The 19,731-nt window shown below is 35.7% G+C and overlaps 1 protein-coding gene across 6 annotated transcripts in view; it reads left to right on the top strand.

Annotated features, from left to right (window-relative positions):
- Nucleotides 1-19,731, top strand: part of TENM2 (teneurin transmembrane protein 2) — a 1,410,959-nt gene that overhangs the window by 507,372 nt on the left and 883,856 nt on the right. For 3 of the 6 annotated variants that reach the window (XM_015875933.3, XM_015875927.3, XM_085518795.1), the window contains exon 5: nt 5,518-5,580. The exons of the other annotated variants lie outside the window; for them this stretch is intronic. The gene's annotated coding sequence lies outside the window, so the exon portion shown is untranslated. The remainder of the gene's footprint in view (nt 1-5,517; nt 5,581-19,731) is intronic. 6 annotated transcript variants of the gene reach the window in all.

Genomic DNA, 19,731 nt, shown 5'->3' with positions numbered 1-19,731 from the left:
GCTCAGGGTGATTTTTAATCCGGTGTTCTTCCCTTCTTTTCATCAGCTCCAGAATGTTGTGAGCTTCTGCAGGTAGTACAGTGCATATTCCTTTGAAAAGCTTTCAAACATGATAAGAAGACTGGTATAGTACATGGAAAAAAACAAAACAAAACAAAACAAAACAAAAAATTAAAAGAAACCATTACAGTATAAAAATGTATTAGAACAGAGGAGTAAATTCAGCAGAATAATAGGACAAGTAACTGGGTAACTGGGGTTACACCGAACAGAGATTTGGGTTCCGTTTTCTTTTAAAGCAAAGCAGAAGCAATTAATTTAGAGTAACACTTCAAAACTGCTACTCCTTTTGATATGATGTAGGCTTTAAATAACAGCTAAGTGTCAAGTATCTTGGAAATGCTGAAGATCATAGAAAGTGTTGTATCATGGTTCTAGCATTCAACTGGATATTTATATGACACAGCAGAATAGTAAATTCTAGATTTTCTGAGGTTTGTTTCATTTTAAATGCATACATTTTTAAGTGGAAAAGTACTCAAAAATAACTGAAGGGAACACAGCAGTATAAACATCTACAGTAGCATCAAATTACAGTTAGCTGCCCTTTTTCCTACTTATTCTTTGTCAGATTCTGGAGGAAAAAAATACCAGAATTACATATGAGGTTCATATTATCATCCAGAGAAGACTAAAACATGTATAGTCTCATAAAGGAAACCTCTGTTTTATCGTGTGTGTTTTTGCAAACCCTTGCCACATCAAATTTAGAGCAAGCTATTGATGAAAGTTACTTGTGAGATTACCGGAGAGGCAATCACATCTTTTTCAGCTGAAAGATATATGGCAAATATGAACTGCCATGGAAGCTTTGATATGAGCTGCAGCTGCAGATCCTCATCTGTCTGAAATGTCATAGTTCACTAGTTACACCTTTGGTCAGATATGCTATGGTAGATCCCAGATGACTCAAGGAATATATCCTTTCTCATTAGTTACATAGTCATGAAATGACCTTTAGAAGAGAAAATAAAAATTCTAATTGAAGAAATTAATCTGTGTCATAGGATGTATTTTCCTCATTTAGTACTTGACACTTCATTTTTGGCTCACAGATAGAACTACTCATGTTCAAAATCCCATACGGGCAATGTAACCTTGTTTATGGAGTTGCCTATTCTTCCCTCATCACCTGGGAGCAGCTGAGCCAACCAATTCACATGTTAACATATTGCTAGTATTCAAGAGTGAGCTACTTACAAAAGGGCAGTGGGAGAGGATGAGCACAGAGGGAAGAATAAGAAATTACCAGACAGGTGGGTTTCTTGTTTTCACGAGTAACAATTGCAGGTGTCAGCCAGCCAGACTGTCCTGCCTGTTGGGAGTCACTTTTCCATGAGATCTGTACTAGAATAATCCTTAATTGTCTAGAGCTGTATTACCTTAAAAATGCTTTCTGAGTGAGAGAAGACCCATATGTTATGTGCATCATGTTCCATAGAATAACTGAAGGCAGTGCATTGAGGCTTTTCCTGATGATCTCTGTGTTCTTGTTCCGTTTTCAACTCCTGTTATTGTTATTGGCCATTTCCTAACTGTTGTGCGGGATCCTTCACTTCTCTTCTTTGTCTGTATTCCAGGGTTTTCAACCCTTTGTGTTGTTGAATGAGTTGAAGATTGTTTTGAGAGGTTGTATAGGTAGAATATTGATATGTACATTTGAAACCATAATGAGATTAATGCATGATAAATGAGTTATAAATGGATTAGAAAATATTTAGAATTTTATTTTAGAAGTTAATAGTTTATATCATTTAGATTTTAACCCAGATTTTTTAGAAGCTGGTTGACTACATTTTGAGGACTATAGGGGAGTGTGCAATTTGAGAATAATGTGACTGCTCATAACAGTGATAGAATCTCATGAATAGGCTAAGAGAAAGATGAAGGCTAACATTGCAAACTATGTAAAAACACCAGTTCTGTGTTGACACTACAAGCTGCAATCCAGCAAGTGGAACAGAGCCAGTCAGAGATTTGCTTAAATGCCTTTTTCATCAGGTTCTTTAACTTCACATTAGAGACTTCTTTGCCAGGGAATGATGTGGGATAATTCATGTTAGTTTAATGGACAGTGGATGTTACACTTTGAAGTACAATTACCATTGAAGTAGTCTGTATCTTAGAGTCAGGTATCTGTTACATCTTTCCTCTACTCCATATGGTAATCTGTGGACCATGTATGTATCTCTAAACTTAGGAGACCCTGAGTTTTATGCCTAAATTATGAATATCAGATGACTCATCTTGTTGGTGAAATCACCTCATCACACATATGTACAGGGAAACTCTCAAGTTGCATTATGTGTAAACCTAAGTATTTTACTAGCTGGTCTAAATGAAAGAGCGATTGTTTTTATTATTAACACTTTTAGTCAGATTGTACTTTGTATGATGAAATGTTTGATGTGATGAAAATATTATGATAAGACAGTGTGTACATTAAAATGCATAATGTTCCTTACTTTATAGTTAATAAAGATACTGATTTCCTAAATATTTTTTGCTTTCTATACATTTTTAAAAACTCCTGTAATAAATGTTTCAGTCAACTGTGAAGCAAGATGTGCATAGCATTCACATAGAGAAATTTTCTGTTGTCCATCTGTGATTTAGATTGCCTTCAAAACTGGCTTTCTGTAGTATTGAGATTTGTAATACTTATGCATATAAGTACTCTGATGGCATATTTGTGTCACAATTCTGTCCCATCATTATTCCAATTGATATTGCAAAAATAATCCATTTTATAATCGTTTCTAGCTCTTCTTGAATTTAATGCTGCCTGGATTATTCAATAATACTTGCTTTTGCATTGTCGCACTAAAGACCATAAGATTAATTTCAGCAGGCACTCATGTAACAGAATTTTAGTTTGCACTTGAAAATTAAGCACCTGGAATTGCTACAAGAATCCTCCTCTTAAATGATGCATCATATATTTAATAATTGTCACTCTTACAAAGATAATTTTCTGTTCTTATTTTGAGTTTGCCAGAGCTTTGGGTTAACAGTCAGCGTTTGTGGATTTTGTTCTTACTACTGCCAGAGTATTCTATACTTGAATTGAAGCAGTTGGACATTTTTCTTAACTTCAGCATAATAACCAATGTTAAAAATTTTCTGATAATAAATGTTTTTTTCATTATGTGGTAGCTGTGCTACAGGGTTTTCTTTAGCCTAGCTGTGGCTTGGTTCTGTGGCATGAATGCCTGCCTGTAGCTGGGCACATCAGGTGCTTTCCCTGCACACTTGGCTCATTTTGTTCCTACCCATTCTGCAGCTGCTCTGCAGTGCAAATGGGAGCATGGAAGTAGGGACAGTTTGGAGACTGACCTTGGAAGCATCTAATTCCTCTTAAAATGCTGACGTCAACACTCCCCAAATATCTAAGACACAAATTAAATTACTTCCTGTTGATCACAGAAGAGGATGCTGTGAAGGTTCAAACTGAGCTCTGATGTCCTGAGTCCTGTGCAGAAAATACAAGGCTTTCTTCTTGTTAACAAAAATTTCCAGAGTTTAAATTCAGCAGAAATTTTATTGGCACAACAGGGAAATGGTTTTGAGGGATCAGACACCCAGAACAGATGCTGGAAGCCAAAGAAGTGCCATTTCACTATTTCATAGTGTTGTGAGAGTCACATTTTACTCTCATTGAAGGACAAGAAACATAACCTAATGGATTTTTATTCCCAAATGAAGGACAGATGAATTGACAATAGCTAAGAGACTGATCTCCCTGTGGCTTTTCTTGTAGCTAGGAATGACTTCAGATAACAGAAGGTAGTTTTTACTGCTGGTTTCACACACCTGCAACTGTGGGATTGCATTGATGAGAAAGAAGGCAGATGTATCAGCTCTGCTCACAAACAGATTTGGAATCTAATTGTTTTGTAGAAGAGAGAGTTGAAATATTAAAAAATAAATTAGGTGCCAATTTTATTGCCAGGCGTTTGTATTTTTTGTCATGTACAGGTACTCTTTGTAAACAATTTGAAGAGATCACACTTGCATGGGCTTGTGCTCAGTGGGAGCTTTCTTTTAACAATGACTGGAACGTTAATAAGCTGGTACCCATTGTTTGTGCCATGTTGTTCTAAGAGATGAAAGCCCATGGCTGAAATCAAACAAAAGGTCAGAGGATTTAAACTGTCATACAGATGCAGAAACAGAGATTTGTTAGCACACTTCCTGTATTTTACTGATTTATTTGTTTAAAAAGAAAATCATGGCTTCATTTAATTTCCTCGGCACCATTCCTGTGCTCCAAACCTTCCGTTATTTATTTATTTCGTTTTATATTTTTGTTTTCTGTTATGAGGGAAGGGAGCATTCATGATGTACATGTGAATCTGAAGACTTCTGATGCATTGCATATTGTTTGTACTTGTATCCAGATTACAAAATGCCGCCAGCTTTGAAGTACAGACAATACAATAGTGTGTTGTGTGAGTCCTCTTCAGTGTTGCTGGAAAAGGTGTTTTGTTCACATTTTCTTAATGTGGAAGAGGAGATTGGAGTTTGAGTCTGAATAAACTTTTCATGGACATTAATGCTTTCAGTTCCTACTGACAGTGATAGAAAGTGGTTATATCTGAAACCGGAAAATGTAACAAAAAATTTAAAGCCTCCCTCACAATTAGTTTTTTAAACTAGTATTTGGGTTGAAATAACTTACGAAACAATGCTTCTGAAATTATTTTATGTGTTTGTTTGGAGTAAACTGTGTAGTAGAAGGATACTATGCTGAACTCTATCTTTTTCAAAGTTTGCTGATGTAACTGAAGTAGGTATTCATGAGATGTTATACGTGCAACAGAAAGAAAATTTATCTTATTGTTACTACTATTGTGTGGTAACTGTTGAGTCCTGATCTGAACCACTGATTGAGCACCTGGGGAAAGGACTCTGTCAGCCCTAGGAGCACAGGTGAAGGAAATTCAGCTGTGTGGTTGGAAGGGGTGCAGCTTGGCTGCAGGTCTCTTAGACTTTATTTAAGGGCTGACTAACAGGTGGGAAGGATTTCTGGTTGGAGCTTTCTCCCTCATGGAGATTTATCTGTGAGTCTAGCTCTTTTGGAGACTGGTAAGTACTTTTCTGTTTGTTCTGGTCCTTTTGCTGCTATTTTTCTTTGTAACCATTTCACAGTGTTAACCTTTCTCATTGTAACTTACTACAAGTACACATTAATAGTTAAGTGATAGAGTGGTCCTGTCCACACACCAAGAAGTTATTCGATACAGTCATAAAGGACTTGTTAATGGTAGGCGTTCTCAAAGGAGCAGGCTGATCATTAAGGCTTAAGTGCATTTTATGGCTGCATTATATGATTATGTTTAATATCTTAGAGGGACTGAGACTACAACTCATTGAAACACAAACTTCTGACTTACTTGGCACAAATGTGTGTAGTGTTCTGTGCTTTTGCAGTGCTAACAAATGGTTTTCTTGCAGGTCTTGCTACTCTTGCTAGTAGCAGGAAGCTAGTGCTGCAAAGAAGCTATGCTGGAGCTTGGGGTGAGTGCCTGAATTCAGTGCTATGGGATTTTTAGCCAGGAGTCTGAGCAATGCTCTGTAAACTACAGTTCTAACTTTGGAAATGGCTGTGGCCCAGTAGTGTTTTCCAACAGGCAGTGTTAACTTTGCAGTGCTTCTCTCGTATGAATTGTTATGTGGGTGGTGTTCAATGTGTGTACTGCCGGTTAGCTGAGAACATGCTTTGAGAACATTTCCTGAAGTGTTATATCTGTGCATACTTTGTGATTTAGATAGGATGGACCCTTGTTTATGTACATATACTACTATGATGTGTGTGAGAAATAGAAGTTGTGATGGTGTTTTCCACATATGTCTTATAGCATAATTTGGTTGTTTCTCCAAAACATGCATAAAATTTCTGAAAAGGAGAGGAGAAAAGAGGTAACAGCGCTTTTTGTTTAGGGTTATAGTCTTAGATGAGAAAGTTCCAGGGCTGTTACAAGTATAACTGAAAGGTAAGGTGTTAAAATGGGAAAAAGAAATCGTTCAGTACCTTCAAGGTGGATCATTTTTCATTTTCAGCTTTCTTATTTTTTCTGTGATAAAGATTTCTGTAATACACAGCTACAATCTTTAATTTAACATGGAAATAAACTAAAAAGAGGAACGTTTTACTTTTTCTGAATTTGCATAGCATAATTGCATTTTAATGAACTGACTGCATTTTACAAACCTGAAATGAATTTCAGCCTAATAGCTGAACCATCACCACTTTGTGTTTTCTTTGAGAGTACAATGGAAGCCTCTGTCAGCTGCTAATTATTTTCTTGGTTTCACTGTTGAAAAGATAATGCATACAGTAACATAAATTACAAGTAGCTATAATGCTTATATAAATCTAGACAAAGTACTTCTCTTTATGTCCAAGCTCCATCTCTGTTTCTAGAGATCAGAGCAACCGTGAAGAAACAACAACTGGAGGACCTTTTTATATGGTCATGCTGTAATTAAATTATTCCACTCCCAAAAGCAAAAAAGAATCTCATTGTCTCCGTTTGTGTATGTCATGTAGCCAGCTTTTCTGTATTTTGCTATTAGATGTAAGGAAAGGTAATAACAAGTTGACAAGCAGAATTGCTTGGATACATGGAGGTAAAAATGATCACTAGCCTACTCAGAGGACAGTGTTTCAGAGGATTGCATTTGTTCCTTCCTAAGGATGTCAGCTAAATCATAAAAATTATCTGGTATTCTAAGAGTTTAGATGTGCTGTTATTCTCCAAGATCCGTTCTGTGAATTATGTACTGTTCTTAGCTCTGGCTCAGGAGGACCTGACTAATGTACACTGATTTTATATTCTACTAGATTTCCTAAAGGCTTTGACAAAATTTCTTGTGGAAGTTTTATAAGGAAAAATGAGCAGTCTGGGCATTAGAGGGAAGTTTAAACAACTGTTAAAGGATAGGTAAGGAAGAGTAGGAATAAGTGAGGGTTTCATATCTTGCAGCCCTTATGATAGCCTGATCTTAAAATTGGTCAAGCTTACCAAGGGGCTTGATTATAGCACGTTGACTGGAAGGAGGTCTGAACAGTAAGGTAAGTCTTACAGCTTCACTTGGGTAGTAATGGTGAACACTAACTGTGAAGAAGTTGAATGGAAAGCCGATAAAAATGAAGGTGAAACTCAGCATAATTTTAAAAAGTTGGTGTGCATAAAAAGGAAGTGTACTTCATTTTATCTTCACTGTTAGCCTCCAAGCAGGGAAAGATTCATAAATCCAGGACTTGCCTACATCTCAATTTCTTTTTGTGGGTTTGGTCAACTATGTTTATAAGGTGGATACTGTAGTTGAAAAAACTTTCAAGAAAAAGGAATGAGAAACGGTATGGAAGAGGTTCCGTACAGAAGATTATCTATTTAGGCTGGGACTCTGTAGCTTGGAGGAGACTGAAAACTTATGATTGTCTATCGAGTAAGAAACTGCTGGAGGAGCTGGTAGAGAAGTGTCTCAGAAGAAATGAGAGGGTTTTTGCATAACAGATGTTATGCAAAACATTGCCACAAAATGTTGACCTTAGAAGTATCTGGGAGGAACATGGGAAAGGGGCATGAAAGAGAAATTCGTTACAAATTACTTTATAGACAAAACACCATCCACTTCAGGAGATTCTATTTTGAATAATGACATACTTGTCCTATTTTTATTTTACTTAGACAATTGCTCATGACCACAATACTGGACTATACAGACTTCAGTATGTTTTTTATTCCTTTCCTTATACCTGTGCAACTAGACACTCAGAAAATAAGCTCTCAAATATTTAAAGCAGGTTAACTGTTAACTATTTTCTTACAAATTGTAGCAGAAATAAACATCAGTTTGTAGGAAACTTGTGTGTAGAATTCAGCAGGCACTTTGTGTGTGTTTGAATTATTTAGGCACAGCTAACTTAAAAAAATGAGTTCTGCAATTGGAAATGAAAGATTTGTACTTCATTTCGTCCTAGTTTTTGAAGTTCTCTGTTGCGGTTTATGCTTTCATGTGAAAATTACTTTGATACTTTTGGGTAAGATTTATGTCAACCATTCAAAGCCATTTCAAAAAAGACTCTTAGATTTTTGTCAAAGGCAACTTGTCAGGCTACTGATGCCATGAAATTTGGATTTGAACTACTAAACATCACTATAAACCAACTCATATAATTTAGTCACTGAAAAATGTTTTTGTGCTTGAGCAGTTCGTAAGCTTCATACTCATCAGCTAGATATGTTCATAGTGATTTCATATTTATGTTTTAGTTTACCGAAATATTATGGAATCCAGTAACATAATGGATATTGGATTATTGGTCTGTTAACATCAAACTAAATAAATGTTTCCTGGGTCTTTTTTTGAGGTTTAATGTTTGGCTTATGTCCTTGAAGGTCCATAATCTTGCATCTTTAAGGATGTTCTGGTTAATTGATAATATGTGTTTCAGAGGTTGTTTGGATAACTAAAGTTGGCTCCAAATCTTGCGGATTTTGAATGATTAAAATATAATCTTTTTTCAAGACAAGCTGAAATATGTACACTAATGAGTCACAAGACTTGCAGTAATGTTCGTTAATTAACAAAAAATTGTTGTGATTAGAAGTACTGACTTTTTAGAAACAGGAGACTTACTTTATGGTTGTATAAGTCAGCATTTTTATTTTCATTTCCTAGTATTTTTAGTGACATCTCTTAATGTAAAGCTGAAACTATAAGGCTGCCTCTCATCTTTGCTCTTTTTTTCTTATTGACAGTGATATCCCATTTCACAGAGCTTCTTTAAGACTTCTGAGAAAGCTTCATAAAATGCAAAAACAGTAATAAGGTGATTCTCCCCTCTTTCTTCTTTAACATTCACAAAAAAAAAAAAAAATGTGGGAAATGAGTTGCAGTATCACCTCTTCACACACCCCAGTGAGATCTTTTGACATATTTCAAATCAGTTAAGCCTTGAATATCAGAAAAGAATTCTAAAGAGCATTCATAGCAGCACAGGCTTGCCTTTCCACATGTATTCAAGTGTCATTCCTTTATTTTGGGGTAAGAATTTTAGTATGTAACAGGCATTAATGATAGAAAACTTCTCATTGGAGGTACAGACATAGATTCTCTCAGGCTGCAGTAGTCATCAAATGCAATACATATTACTGATGAATATTTCATAGGGGAGGCTTTTTCTGTTTTTGTTTTATAAGGCAGTGTATCATTATTAAGTTTCACTGTATAGTTGAATTTGGTTATATACTTAGACCTCCATAATTCCTGAAGTCAAGTCAGCAATTAATATCTCACTATTGCTGTTATTTACTTCTTGCACAGTGTACACATGTAATACTCAGCATTACTGAATACCACGAGTAAACACTTTCAGGACCAGGATTGCACAGAGTAAGACATTTAGTCCATTCAGAATCCCAGCACACACACATATAACTGGAACAGATAAGCTCTAACCCTTGGGAGATAGCTTAGAAATCCAAATCACTTCAGGGCAAACTTCTTGACTGTCATTCATTGTGAGAGGTGTCCCTCATTTTGGAGCTAATTTTACCTCTGGACCACATCGGCTTGAAGATGGCTTACTGTGGCTACTGTGAATTATTTATGGGTGGAAAAAATGTATTATGGAGCAGAGAAAATATAACTATTATTGTTGGGCAAAAAAATATTAGAAATATTTTCTCTTCTAATTAGGTTGTTTTGTCTTTAAGCATCAGTTGCTTAGAAAACTGAAAGCATTATAAATGGTGGTGGATCTGAAGGCTGTTCACTGATGAAGAATGTTTGAATTCTGGTGATACATTCTACTATTATTTTATTATATAGGGCAACTCTATATATAATTTTATATCCATTCACTTTCAAAATTAAAAGTTGAAAAACTGTGGCAAAATGTACTCTGAGGTTATGTTCTGAATATAACATCGTCTGTGTTCAATTCTTACATATGTATGAACAGCAAACCTTCTGTAAATGACATTTTCCTAATTGATTTTCGTTGTATCGATGTATGGCTGTGTTACCTAATCTATAGTTTATCACTAAGCAACGCCTCTGTTTTATTTAGTCTACACTAGAGTATGTGTAAGCATGTGTATGCTTAGTGTTTTCATTTCAAAACACGTATTCGTGTGTCCAAATGCAGTCAGATGACTTACACTCATTCAGCAGGGACATAAAACAAAACAAAACAAACAAACAAACAAAAAAACCACAAAAAAACACAGAAATCAACAAAAAGGAAATACTCTGAGCATACCTTTCCTGTGTAAAATGGTTTGTGGATTTCAAAGACTTTGGGTATTTGAGGACTCCAGTAGCAGTCTTTATATGTTTGTTGGTTCATTGGCACTTGTCCAATGTATTTTGTTTCTAACGCTGGATATTAGGAAAAAGTATTTTGGGGAAGACAGGCTTTTTGGTGAGGAATGTAGCTTTATCAGAAATGCAATGTAAATTTATTATTGATTTGATGAAGCTGTTGGGTCACCTTGCATAATTTATCACGTATTAAATGTTCCAAAATACTTTATTTTGCCCTTTTCAGTGTAGCATACCTGTGGCAGCAACACCCAAAAGAGTGTGAAAGGTGTTTGTGAAATAGTTTGTTAATTGACTAAAGTAGAAATCATTGAGTAAAAATAATGGGTTTTTATAAATTTCTTCTCAAAATGTTTTTTTTTCTAGGAATCCTATCCACTTTTGATTAGTTAATCTGTGTAATCCAGTAGTAGTACTTATAGTGTTTTTTTTTACCTAAAACACTTTTTTTTTAAAACGATTTTCTACTCCAAGGGAAGTGACTTGTTAGCGTTAATTGTCAAGAATAAAATTTAACAGTAGAGCACAAAAGCAGAACTTAACACCAACTCTGACTGCTTTGTACATCAGTGCAAAGAGCTCTAACAGCCCAGAATCTAATTAGGCCACAGTATCTCTAGCAAGCAGACAGTGAAAAAGCTACAAAGCTGCCTGCTCTTTTTCTTTTGTTTCCAATTTAGTAAAAATCTCTTATGAGTTGTAGCATAGGGTATATTGTGTTATGGCAGGACTCCAGAAAGATAATTTAGGTTATAGAAGCTTTTTCTTAATATATTGCATTTATTAAAAAAAAAATAAAAAATAAAGAACAAGATAAGAGGCGTGGCTTTTAGTGATGGTATCTTTTCTATTTAAGCAGCTGATATAGTTGCAGAAAATAGCAGTTTAATGGCAGTTTCTTATAGAAGCTGCTCTTAAACTTTAGCAGATAAATGCCTATGCTGCACAAGTGCTAACAGTCTGACACAAGGGTCACTGCTACCACCTGCATTTGTTGTCTTTATCTGAGAGTGCTGCTGGAACAACATTTTCTGTGAGAAAGAAGAGGGAGCGTTTTTATGTCTGAGAACCTAGTGCAGCTTGAAGTGCCTTGGGGTATCCAAGATACTTACCTGAGGCACCTGCATATAAACCGGGATAAGTGTTTTCTGGAGCAGCAAAGGACCAGAAAACTAAAATGGGCTCTTTGGCACACTTTATTACCAAAAATGTGTAGTAACCAAATCCCAGATCTCTTCAATAGCTGTTCTTAGCTACTCTGAAAGTAACCATAAAAATGCCTCGGGGTGTTGTGATAGCTTCTATGCTTGGTGCTTGCAGAAGAATGGCTAGTTGAATTCCATTTAACTACCTAATAGGAGAGACACAGACATGTAGTTATCTTCCATTTCCAGTACAAACATAACAGTGTTGCTTGAGCAGCACAGTCTAGCAGTGGAAAAGAGCCGTCATCCTGACAAAAGTGTATCTGACAGTTTCCTCTATTTAATGAAAGATAATGCTTTTCTGTATCAAGGGAAAGACATCATTTTCTTTGCTTTGTAATGTTTTGAAAGGAGTTTAGAGGTTTCTGCCTTTTGTAGTATTTTCAATTGATTTAATTTATTTGTTTCGCAGTGACAAAGAATGTTGTAAACGTGAGTGTCAGATTTCTTATTTGTTGATATCTCAACAGGAAATATTCCTAAATAATCGGCTTCATGTAAAATATAAATATCTGTAGTCACCATGTTAAGGTAACTAATGTAATTTAGAAGAAAAGTTCTTTTACAGTATGTTTTGTTCACATGATACAAGTGGGGAAGCCTCATCATAGAAATACTTTGTTCCAAGAAAGTCTCTAAAAGAGTACTGACAGATTCTACACTATTTAATGTCAATGTTATCTTGAACTTCTGTTTTCATCTTTCCCCCCCCACTTTATTCTCCTTAAATGAAAGGTTTTATGTTGGTGTATTGCTACCTTCTCCAATCCAGTTTTCCAAACAGACAGCAGCCAAAGCCAAGCCGTTTATTCCTATATGCTAATTGGGATCTTATCTTATTGGAATAATTCCTACTATACACTGGTGAAACGGAAAGCAGCAGTAAGGCTATAACATGAGAAGGGCATGTTTTCAGTAAGAATAAGGTTAGTGCAAACAATGCTGAGGGCAATAAGTACTTCTATATTCCTAACAATGGCACAGATCCTTAATGGCTTCTTACTGGGATTGTAATTATAAACCCATGCTTGTCATAAGTTCTGTTATCTGCTTTTGAATACCGTTTCTTATGACAATTTGCAGAGTCAGGAAAAAATGATACTGTGAACTAATTGCCTTAAATTTATGCAGCAATAAAGATGGAAGACTGGTTTAAGGGGTTGTAACTATTGTTTTAAGTAAAACCTAACATTTGAAAAGGCTCTGCTATCCAATGGAGTCCTCAAATGTGAGTTAAACACAGTTTTTCAAGGACTTTTTTTTTGTAGTCAGCAGGAAGACAATTAGCAAATGGTGACCCAGTGGTTCTTATGCTTCTGCTTTGATCTGGTTTAAGGCATTAGTACTTTTTAGAATTGTATTATTATTATTTTTTTTTTTTTTGTAATATTGTAATATTTTTTATAATATTTTACAGTCATTTCTCTTTGAACACAAATGTGTGGATGTTTTATTTGCTGTTGTTGTCTGAAATGGTAAATATCCACACTATTCTGAACAGAAAACCACATTTCTATTAAGTTATTCAGAATGAATATGTCTGTTCCCAAGCAACGCCCTTGCCTGGTGTTTGCATTACGTTAGTCTGTTTCTTAGAGACAGTCAAGCAGAAATTGATAGCAAGCACATGTATGACAAAATGTTTTCCCAAGTGCACTCACAGAATTTAACATTTGATGTGATATGGAACAGCACGTTAACATGTGCTGTTCTCCTTTTCCCTTAAGATCCTTTGCAAAAGAGGTTCACCTGGAAGTAAACTGCTACCATGTACCTATGCCATTGTTTTTATAGAGTGTGATAGTTTTTTATTCCTTTCTCTCCATAGCATATGTTCCATGTATCCTTGTCTTTCTACTCTGATTTTGGTCAATAACGTATGTCCAACTTGTCAATGAAGTCTACCTATGTACATTATTACTCCTACAGGCTTAAAGTCTTAAACATTTATCTGCACTGTGCACAATCGAAGGAGGGTGAGTAATGCTTAACAATACTTCAGTATCATTTGAAACACTCTACTTAATCTGAAACCAAGAAACAGGAGGGTCAGAACATATACAAGCACTGCAGTTACCACTGAGTGACTTTGAATTGTTGTGGTTTAAGCATCATTTAAGCTTTAGCACTTGGCTAGTGCACAACAATCCCTAGTTGCAGTTGGAAATCTCCTTGGTCAGAAAAGTTAACGTGAGTCAGTCTAGCTGAAATCATGCTTCTCTCACAGAGCAAAACTGAAGTATAGAAACAGATTTCAGATGAAAAGATTCACAAAATGGTGCCTACTGTTCTCTGTTTCCCTTAAGGAACAAGAATTGGCCTGAGAATGTGGAAGACAGAAAAAATATTTCACTAATACCTCATCTTCTAGTGTTCAGAGTAAATTTTTTTGCTCTATCCCTTTACATCTTCTAATGAGGTTGCTTATTATGTAAATTAAGGGGCAGATGCAAATAATAATGTGCCTTTCTATGAAGCAAAAACAAACATGAACCAGAAAACGTAACGGTGGAAAGGGAAGTGCCTCTGAGCTGCCTGGAGATGCAGATGTATTTTGCAGCTGATGTATAGTGTTTAAAGTTCAAGGATACAAGAGCTAGCTAAGGGGGAAAGTGGCCTTGAAGTGTTGCCTTGAGATTACCCACAAGTGCAACTGAACTGAAATTGCAGTTAACCTATCAGTGTAGTGTACAATGAAAATCATTTCAGATTTGTAGAAAAGAATGAAATAAATGCAGACAACCTGTCCTTCCAGACCTACCCTTGACACACACTCCTGTCTAGTAAGTAACATCACAGCTGTACAGTTAGCCCACCCCTCCTACTGCTTTTAGCTGTGTGAAGATAATGCTTTTTCTTTCCCTTCTGAATACTCATGTTTGCTGTTCTGTAGTTTAGCATGAAATTCCCTGCTGCAGCGCTAACTCTACATGAGTGTAGACATACTTGTACAGCCTGTTACACAAAGCACAGTGTGATACCAATAAAGCTTTGGAGGGCTCTGGGTTCATATCTCAAGATATATCTATACAAGATCTTCCGTATTTTTGTTATGATAACAGATTTTAAAGGAAATTTTTCAGGAGTGCGTAACACTTGCCTTTCCTCTTCTAGATAGTGACCTTTATCTGTAAAATATTTCTTTCTTACTGTTGATATTTAATTAGAAATTTGAATCTCTTGCTGGTATCAAAAATCTAGTTACTCATGTTGACAATATTAAAAAATAGATAGACTGGAATAGCAGACAAGGGACTTAAGCTCCATTTTCCCTCTTTTTCTGCATTCCTTTCTATGAAAATTATAACATTGATACTCATTTCCCAAGTATTTCTGAGGGAAGAAAAAAATGCATTGAAGAAAGGGAAGCAACCGATGTTTTCTCAGTGTAGGTTATTCATGCTTCATGCTTGTGTTCTTCTGTGGACAGCCTTCTGCTCATTGTTCAGATGTAAAGGAGCTGATTTAACACCGTACAAGTGTTGGGGCTTTGGAGAGAAGGAGGAGATAGAGAAGACTATTTGTGGTAGCTTTATTGCTTTTTTTTTTTTTTTTTTTTTAGGTTTAACTTATTATTTGGCCTCTTATGAGAAAATAATGGCTACAAAGCTGATTACTTTTTTGAGGATTTGAAGAGTTCTTTTGAAGAAGAAAACTATTGAGTCAAAGATGTCTGAACCATTAATTACAAGCATACAAATATTGAGATTTTAGGAACATTTCTAGACCTAAATATGAACTGAACACTGCTGCAGATATATTTACACAGAGTGCTTTTAAACAAATTATAAGAATGAGTGTGCCAGCAATTACTATCATCAGTACTGTCTGTTATAGAATACTATACATTCTGGATGTGCCTATGTGACTTAGGAAAGCAAACATCTGACTTCAGAACAAAGATACTTAGTTTTGTTTGTTTTTAGTGTTTCTATTTTATGTAGATTTAACTGTACTCATTAAACAAGAACATGACATTTTATTTTATTTTTTACATGAAGGTATAGCACAGTTCTGAAGACCTGTTAGATGAGACGCTCTTCACTGTCTTTTTTCTTTTTACATGTGTTTCTAATTTCAACAGGGTTTATCTCCTTGATTTAGTTTTGGACAAAAACTGGGGTATAAATAAGAGACCAGCTAGGATAATTTTTTCGAGGTTATTCTGTGTTTCTTCTGTAACTTGAGATAGCTTTATAATACACATTCTGTGTTTTGTTTAACAGGAGCTTCTTTTCTGTTAAAGGCGTAGGGGTTCCAGTCCACTTTTACAGTTGTTCTGTTGCATTGAATGTTCACTGCTGGCAAAAGACAGTGAACATCCAGCTGCCTATCTGTATTTAAAAACTATTTTTGCTTACATCTTTATTTTTTCCATGTGGAATTCCTTGATCTATTTCCTGTATTGATTTTCCTAGTCCTCCATCACCTTGTTTTCTTTTTCATCGTTATTTCAAAGACACTTTATCTAAAAGTCAGAACATGATGCAGGTTTTAATCTGCATGGAAGTAAAATGCTTCATGTTGCCAAATGAAATATTTTGGTCGGCGTTAAGAGCACGCTTACGTTTGTCAGTAACATTATGATCACTGAATTAGTTCAGCTCTGTGAAACAGTATTGTACACATGAAAATAAAACACTGTGCACACAATGGCTGCTTCTTAAAATCTGACTAGATGATGTTTGTTACTACTCAGAAAAACAGCAGTCAATTCTGCTGCTAAGCAGGTGTTTTGACTTCAATGTACTTAGTACATTCTTTTGTGGCCTCTTACCTATAGTTTATGTTGATGAATGCACTAGCCCTTCCGTATTTCTTATTGCATAGGGAAATAAATAAAAAGTGCATTAACAGGGAGAAGGATTGCTGTCCTAGTCCTTGAAGATGCTTCTCCTCCTCCATCCACAGAAGCTCTTGTTATTTCTCCATTCTGTGCCATTTCCAACTACATCATGCCACATTTGTCTGAGCAATACAAGTGCTATACTTTTTCATGTATGTTGAATGATAACAAAAAGGAACTGTAGGTTACCAAAACGAATGATCTCTGTTAATAGTTAGACATTCTGTAATTACAACTGATGTGCTAACTGTATGTGCAAAGACTGACCTCTGAACTCTTTCTTCCCTAGTCTAACGAAATAGTCGTTTTCTCTCAATGAAAGTTGCTATTCAAAATGAGGGATCAAAAGCACTAATTTAAAAGGCACATAATTTTCCCTGCGGAGAAGTCTCTTTCAAAATTCGCTTTTAATATGAATAGGAATTGCACACATCTTTTTTTCTCAGTATTTTTTCTTCTTGTAAGATATCTAACATAGACTCAGAAATGAAGAACGCAATTTATACAGTCAAGCTAATAAGACAGGAAACGGGTATTTCTTGTGGAGCTTCAGTAAGCCTGCTTGTGTAAGCTCTCTCTGCTGTCAGTAAATGTGAAATATCAGTTGACATGGAAGAATGGCTGGAAAGGAAGGGCAGATGTTTCATGTGAATTCTAAAGTAAGTTTGAGCCTTACATTTTTCTTTACTTTGGCATGGGTTAGTTGGCTGGATTACTCAGTAAAAGATAAACTAATCCTGGTCTCCTTCTTCTATAGTCATGTACAATGAAGGAAACATTAGTTTGGTGTAACATAGCTGGACAAACTGTAGAGAGATTTCGTAAGGCATTAGGTGCGGTTCATTATAAATGCTAAGATCAAATTCCTGTTGAATTCATGGACTTTAACTTCATTTGGGTTTAATTTGAACACTTGGTGAGAAGAATATTTCAATTGTGATGACAGTGTGTCCAAGTTAGCTTTTTCATTCTAGTCGTATAACTGAAGACTCTCAGTAGAATCTGTAAAGTGTCTGGATTCCTGTTCACAAGGACCTAAACCTGCAGTCAAGAGTGCAAACATGGTACGTACAGTGTAATGGAGTAACCATTTCATTGGGGGTGAGGGGAAGATTAGAAAAAAGAAACAGTCATTTAAGTAAACAGTATTATCCCTAACAATTTCATGGTCTATATATCAAGGTATGTTGAGGGGAATGAGAGGTTGTTTTGGTATTGTGAAAAAACACCTGTTGAACATGTATCTCAGTATGATAGCAGACAGCAACAGGACAGTGTGTCTAATAGGATAAAAATTCTCACCTACATAGAATTGTCTCATCACACGTCTAGTGATATCGCACTGCAGGACAGCTCTCATGAAAAGTTGCCTATCTGGCAGGTGATTCACAGATAGTTATAAACGGGCATGATTTGAAAACAGCAGGCAAACTTCCCCTACAGCAACTTGCCAAAAATCTGTGATAATAAACTGCTATTAGAATTGTTTAAAGATGCTGAAAATTTATCGAGGATTTTCTTGACTTTGTTTTGAATTGTTATTAATAAGAGTACAGTTCTAAAAGAATGCACAAAATATCTCATACAATCTATGTAAGACTTGTTAGTAAAAGAAACTGAGAGGAAAAAAATATTAAGTTTTACTTCTGACACTTCTGCTTTGGATAGAACCCAAGTGAACTTGATACTGGTGCAAATGATTTTTGCTTTGTTGGCAGATGGGGAAAATATAACTGTCTTGAAATCAGATTTAATATTTACTTATTGTGGTTTCGAACAACTACTTGTCAGTGCTAAGACCTCATGTGAGTCTTGCAGGGTGTGCTTTCTCTGATACAGAGACCAGCCTCTAACTGTTGTTGTTTTTTTTTAAAAAATTATTTAAATGTAGAATCAACTGCATCTTGTTTGTTGCAGTAATACAAACGTGTCTTTGAGTCAGCAGTTAAGTACAGCTAACTACTGAAGGGTCAAAGCAACACCTTACACAGAGCAAGATTTAGTTATGTCGTGTTGTAAATGAGGGGGAGTAGAAATACCTACCTATGAAGAAAATCACCAAACAGTAGCAAATAAGTAGCCTAAAGTGAATTAGTACTGTGGGATGAACTGCTGGGGTAAAAGATTGTGATAAAAATGACAAATATTATGTTAAATTGAAGTAATGATAAATTTTCACATTGTTATAATAAAGATAACAGCACAAAACAAAGGATTTGAGTAATTCAGTCGATGACATCATGGTTTGGTTGTTTTTGTTGTTGTTTTTTTTTTTTTTTTTTTTTTGTCACTGATGTCAAACGTGATTACCTGCTTTCCATTCAATGTATTGTGACATGTTCTTAAGAAAAAAGCATCCCTGGTTCTTCACTGCTTTAACAGTTTTGAATATGATGCAGATACAGCATCATATATATTTTAATGACTTACACAATAGTGAAGGTATCACAACTGAGAAATCCATCAACAACAATATGTTGTTCAGTGATGACAGAACTAAGTCTCCAGTTCTGAATGGGATTTGTAACCTTCTCATTGAAGGAACATGAAGTTTGATTGGCAAATCAAAGAAACCAGTGTTTAAAACAAAAGAGGAAATTATAAGTAAGCCGATAAGACACTGAGAAAAGCTGCTTTCTAATGAAATAAAACACATGATTGAAGAGGGTTGATAAAGGAAGATCACAACAGAAGAGGAGAGTGGGCCGAATACAGTGAGTTATGTGAGACCTTGAGGAAAGAGATCAGAGAGGACATTAAAACATAGTGTCAACATCATATGGGTTACTCTCAAATGAGAGCTACAGGAAGATAAGAATCTTTTGATGTGGTGGTACCAGCAGATGTTCTTTGTGAAAGACAATGATTGCACAGTGTGCAAAGAGAGATCAAAATGGAGCCCCACAGAGTGCTGAAGAGTGTCACTAGTGACATTAAGCATATAGCACTAGAGATAGTGCAAGCATCATAGGCTTTGCATTAGAAGTTGAAGTGAGCTGAGGTGTAGCTTCCTTTTCTCCTCTGTTTCCTCTTGCCACTACATAGGATATAAGTAGTGCAGTTATTCAGTTCGTACGATAGATGTTAGAAAAGTGGGGTTTAAAAATGCTTCAGAGTATCTCAAAGGATTGGCAGAATACCGCTCATCAGCCCGTATCAGGTTTTAAAATATGAATGGATGATAGGTGATCATCGGTCACTTTGATAGGGGTGCAGCCTTGTTGAATAAGCAATAGAAGTTTCACAGGAAATGATGTTCTTGAGTATGCCAACTTGGCAGTT

This window comes from Coturnix japonica, chromosome 18 (assembly GCF_054131305.1).
Source record: "Coturnix japonica strain WE chromosome 18, WE-NBRP24, whole genome shotgun sequence".
In the NCBI taxonomy this organism is placed as follows: domain Eukaryota; kingdom Metazoa; phylum Chordata; class Aves; order Galliformes; family Phasianidae; genus Coturnix; species Coturnix japonica.
This window is presented reverse-complemented; position numbering and strand designations above follow the sequence as displayed.